Source organism: Beta vulgaris, chromosome 2, assembly GCF_026745355.1.
Source record: "Beta vulgaris subsp. vulgaris cultivar EL10 chromosome 2, EL10.2, whole genome shotgun sequence".
Lineage (NCBI taxonomy): Eukaryota > Viridiplantae > Streptophyta > Magnoliopsida > Caryophyllales > Amaranthaceae > Beta > Beta vulgaris.
In genome coordinates, this window is record NC_079203.1 from 20,863,454 (window position 1) to 20,869,453 (window position 6,000).

Here is a 6,000-nt window from a genome sequence, read left to right on the forward strand (position 1 = left end):
CAACATCATCTATTGTGAATTTTGCTACCAATCTCTGGGAGGTATTTTGTCAATACTGTAGAATTTCATATGTCCATTCTAATCATCAGCTGCAATTGATGCCTGTGCTGGATGGAAGAGCAGTTCTATACTCCTTTGTATCTGTTCCGGAGGTGCAGCTAGGTGTTGCCCTGGGAAGTGGTGGAAGTCAACTCCCAGGAATGGAGCTCTCTGTTGTTTCTTCATGGGTGGTACGATAAGCTGACTGTCAAAACATGCATTTTAGTAAGAAATATTCTGGTAGCACTGTATCTGTCATTCTTACTGTGCTTTGTATTATTCAAGGATATACACCCTACTGCACTATATAATTACAATTGTTCGAAAACTATTTTGATCAAGAAGCTGGCTAACTTTGTATATGTGCAATTGTCCATCAATATTCTCATTATTTTACTAAAGTAGATGTGCATTTGATAGGCTCGTAGTTGGAAATTGAAGTGGTAATTGCAGTATAAGTGGAAACACATTAATATATATAGAGATATCTTCTTCTTAAGAAAAGTAATACATCTCGATGTCCTTAAAATCAAAATGGAATAGTAGTTAGTGATACTATTACTATATTATGCTACTAGCTGCTGCTAGCTTGCATGCTGGCAGTAGCAGTGTTTTTTTTTTTAAAAAATGAAAATAGCCAAGTGCTCCGGTTGATAAGAAAAAACCGGAGCACTTGATTCACAAGTGCTCCGGTTTTTTCTTATCAACCGGAGCACTTGAATTTTTGTGAGCATATAATAATCACAAGTGCTCCGGTTATTAATACAACCGGAGCACTTGTGAATCTAAGTGCTCCGGTTTTCAACCGGAGCACTTGATAAATGGTCAAGTGCTCGTATGGCATCTGCTACGGGTCAAATACGGAGCACTTGTACGATTTTTAACCGGAGCACTTGATGTTTTTTCCACTAGTGCATATCAAAAGGTACGCAAACTAGATCTCAGTTAAGGAATTTTTGTGCATTTCATGCGTTCCTATCAATGATGGAACCACAAAATCATGAAGAAGCCCTAACTGACTCTGATTGGATCACTGCTATGCAAGCTGAATTAAAATGAGTTCGAAAGAAACAAGGTATGACATCTAGTTCCTTCTTCTAAACAACAAAAAGTAATTGACTTAAAATGGGTGTTTAAAAATAAACTAGATGAGTATGGAACCATTGTCAGGAACAAAGCTAGACTTGTAGTAAAAGGTTATAATCAACAAGAAGGAATTGACTATGAAGAAACCTTTGCTCCTGTAGCTAGATTAGAGTCCATTAGAATTCTAATTGCATTTACTGCTTATATGGGATTTAAATTATATCAAATGGATGTTAAGTGTGCATTTCTAAATGGCTATTTAAATGAAGATGTATATGTTGCAAAACCTCCTGGATTTGAAAACAATAATCTTCCAAACCATGTCTACATACTTGACAAGACTCTATATGGGTTAAAGCAAGCGCCTAGATCATGGTATGAAAGATTATCTAAGTTCCTTTTAGAAAACAATTTTGAAAGAGGAAAGGTGGATAAAACCTTGTTCCTAAAATAGAAAGGAACTGACATTTTACTTGTTCAAATATATGTTGATGACATCATATTCGGAGCAACAATGAAACATTATGCAAAGAATTCTCAAATCTCATGAGTAATGAATTTGAAATGAGTATGATGGGTGAGTGAAATTTCTTTCTTGGGTTACAAATCAAGCAAACTGAAAAAGGAATAATTATTCACCAACAAAAATACATAAAGGAACTATTGAAGAAATATGGCTTCGAAAACTCAAAGATAAATCACACTCCTATGGGAACTTCAACTAGATTAGATGAAGACTCCATAGGAAAGTGTTGATCAAACAAAATATAGAGGAATGATTGGTTCACTTTTGTATCTAACTGCTACTCACCTAGACATAGCTTTCAGTGTTGGTTTGTGTGCTAGATTTCAAGCTAATCCCAAGAAATCTCATTTAACCGCCGTGAAGAGAATTCTAAGATACCTGAAAAGAATAGATGATCTTGGACTCTATTATCCAAGAAGTGCACATTTGAGATAAAGGGATATGTTGATGCTGAATATGCTGGAGATCTTGTAAATAGGAAAAGCACCTCAGGTTTGGTTCAATTTCTTAGTCATAGTTTAGTTTCTTAGAGCACCAAGAAACAAAACAAAATTGCTTTATCCATTGTTGAAGCTGAATATGTAGTTGCTGATGCATGTAGGGGTGAAAGTTATTCGGATAAAATCCAAAATCCAATCCAATCCAATCCGAATTAGTAATTCGGATCGGATTCGAACTGTGTTCGGATTGGATTCGGATTGAGATTTTTTGAAAATTTGGATTTTCGGATCGGATTGGATTGAGGGTAATTGGATCCAAAAATCCAATATAACCGAATAGTAATATGCCTTGTATTATGTATCTGGATTGGGCTTAAGTGCTTAACTGATTTTTTATTATAAAAAACTACTCCATAGCCCAATACACATAGCACTTCAATCCTTCCCTAAAACACTAACTGCACTTAATTCCTCATTTCCTAGATCTACTAGGCTGCTGTTGTGCTTAATTTATTTCATCGAAAAACTAGAGTTTTAAAAAAATCGGATTTTCGGATCGGATCCAATCTAGAGTATGAAATTTCGGATTGGATTGGATCGGATTCAAACCCTAATTGGTTTGGATTCGGATTGAAAAATTGGAATCCAAATTTTATTTGGATCGGATTGGATTAGGCCCTAATCCAAACCGCACGCCGAACTTTCACCCCTAGATGCATGTTGCTCTCAAATGCTTTGGATAAAGCAACAACTATGTGACTATGGAATAAACTTTAATTGTGTTCCTATTTATTATGACAATACCAGTGCCATTAGTATGTCAAAAGATCCAGTGCATCATTCATGAGTTAAGCATATACATATTAGACATCACTTTCTAAAAGAAAATGTGGAAAAAGGATTGGTTAAGCTTGAGTTTTGTCAAACTGAAAATCAAATTTCTGATATCTTAACTAAGCCTCTACAACGAGATAGATATGAAAAATTAAGGCTTGAGTTAGGTTTAATAAAACTTAAGTAATTGTTCCTATTCCATTCCCCCATGTTTGAATTAATTTGACTTACTCTATGTGATATGAAGTGATTGTGTTTGATTGCCTAAGACCATTGCAAAATAAGATGTTAAAAACATAAACATGAATTTAAAGAGATAAAACAACTCACAAATGTCACATAATACTCCCCTTACTGTTCCTAAGTTAAAGAAACATGCATAATATGAAGAACGTTGATATGTAGTATAAGTTGTTCCTATAGCACAAGTTCCTTAGCTTTTTTTTCTTTCCAAAATTAAAAATCCAAAAAGATCCGAAAATCCTAAAAATATAGGAAGCAGATTTAATTAAATCATGAGTCTCATTATCTGTTTTTTGCTTATTTTTTTATTTTTATCTTTTTTTTTTTTTGCGTGTAACTCTTCAATTACTGTTACATGCATTTCTTCTCCTTCTTTATTTCATCCCCAAAACCGTGTTGCTTAGTCGCTTCAACTTCACCATTGATTATCCTCTTCACACCTCTTCACAAACCATAAAACCCCAAACTTACTTCACAAAATGGCAAAAACCTCACGCAATTCACCTTTTCCAAACACAAAATCTCCCAAAACCTCTAAAATGGAAAACCCCTCTTCTCCTACCAAAACCCTAGAAACCGAAAAAATTCAAGAAACACCCATGGTCGAAGAAGAACAAAAATTAGAATCACTGAGAAGAAGGGTGAGAAGGAGAAAATTGATTGGGGAGGATGATGAAGAAGAATCCCCGGAATAAACTCAGGGGGAAGAAGAAGTTACCCCTGTTCCTTCCAAAGGAACGACTACTTCTTCCTCCAAGAAACAAGTGGAAAGAAGTGAGTCAAGGTATGTTTTAGGTTTTTGTGTCGATTTAGAATGGGCAAAAGAAGTGAAATTCAATGAATTGACTGATATTCTATAGGAACAGGGTATGAAAAACCTGTTTGAATACGCATTTAACAATGCCCTAGTTCCTTTAGCTATGGATGAGTTTTGTGCAAATTTTACTAACATTGATGGCATTTGCACTACTGAAGTAAGGGGGAAGAAAATAAACTTTTCTAAAGAAACTTTGGTAAAGATTTGGGAAGTTCCTTGCAAAGGAAGAGATGTGTACTTTAAACGGAAATGAACTGTTTCCTTTCCCAATTTTCCCCAAGACAATATTGTTGAATCTTTTGGGGGAACTGCTGGCTAGAATAAAATTAACCACAACCTACTCTCTCCTGTCCACAAAATCCTTTTTAACTTAGTTTGGAGAGCACTCATTCCTCGAACTAAAAAGAGGAATGAAGTGGGTCTCTTGGACATGTGTTATATGTTCTGCCTAGACCACCACATCCAAATAAACTTCCCTTCTCTTTTCATCCAACATCTTACTCATTGCATCGAAAACAACTGTGTAGTTGGTTATGGAGCTTTAATCACCTCTCTCCTTCATCACTTTAAGGTAAGGATAACTGGATGGCCTACGTTAGGAATTAAGCAAGGAAATATCCTAAATCAGAAAACACTTCATGGTTTGGACCTCTCTGTGAAAGAGGGAGTACTAACTCAAGGGAGAATTGCTCCCAGTTCCTCTAGCAAGAGGAAACTGCCTAGGGCAGTTGAAGAGGAACTGGCTGATGTTATTTTGGAGGAACAAGTTCCTGCACCCACTGAACCAAAGGAACCTAAACCTAAGAGACGCAAAACAATAGCCAAAAAACCTACCCCTTCGGTTCCTAAAAGAGTAAGGCAGAGTTCTAGACTGAAAATTGCTCAAACTGCCCCTGTTCCTTCCAACAAGGACTCTCCATTAGTTCTTTCTGATGCGGAGGAACAGGAACAAAACTCTACTAAGGAACCAACTCCTCCATCATCACCAAAAATCTCTGTTCCTCTCACTAAACTCTCTTCCATCTCTCCCTCATCCTTTTCTGTTCCTTCTAGCTTTGAACAATTAAAGGATGAGTTGACTGGTCCCAATCCCTTCTCCACCACCTCTATTGATCTTCCACCACCACCACCTTTTTCTTTCTCCCATTTATACCACCACTTCTCCATCTGCTTCTACTCCAGGAACTGATGGTCCTTCAAAAGAAACCACCCCAGTTCCTCCGCCAAAACCTCCTTCTACCTCTGGTTCTAAGGGTGAGGAACAAGTTCCTTCTGATGATTCTGGCTGGGTAAATGAAGTTTGTCTTCCTGCACAGCACATGATTAAATTTTATAATCACCTTCACTAGACTTTAGATGCTAAAACTGATAAGATGTTGGGTTTAATGAAAGTTCTAAGTGATATGGTGATTGATCAACAGAAGAAGATGGAGACAATGGCCCTAGCCCTTGAGAGTTTGAAGCAGCGAATTGGTGAAAATCATAGGGAGGTGATGAAGAAATTGGAGGATGTGGTTGAAGAAGAAGTTGTTGAGGAACACCATTCCCCTTCCCTTCCTAGTTCTTAGTTCTTGTTTTTCTTTCGAGGAACAAGACTGCTTAGCTTTGTTTCATTTTCTTTTTCTTTTTCTTTCTTTGTCTCTTTTTGTACTTAAAGGAACAAGTGCTATATAAATATGACTTTTGCTATTTTATCTTCGTTTGTGATTTTTTGTGCATTATTTCTTACTTGGAATGGCTAGTATTCTGTGATTGATGTTTGAGCTAGTCTAACCTTTGTATATTCTAACTTAACCATGTTTGGTGCTTGCTCATGGTCTCAAGGTCTTGCTCACAATTCATGACATCACGTAGAGTTTGCTCTTTTTGAAGATGACAAAGGGGAAAGATTAAGGAACAAACTAAAATATAAATCTAAAAATCAAAATAAATATAAAATAAAAAATAAATTTTTAAGGTAAATGAAAAATCAAAATTAAGATACTTTAATTGGTTTTATTTTTCATTTTCTGTTT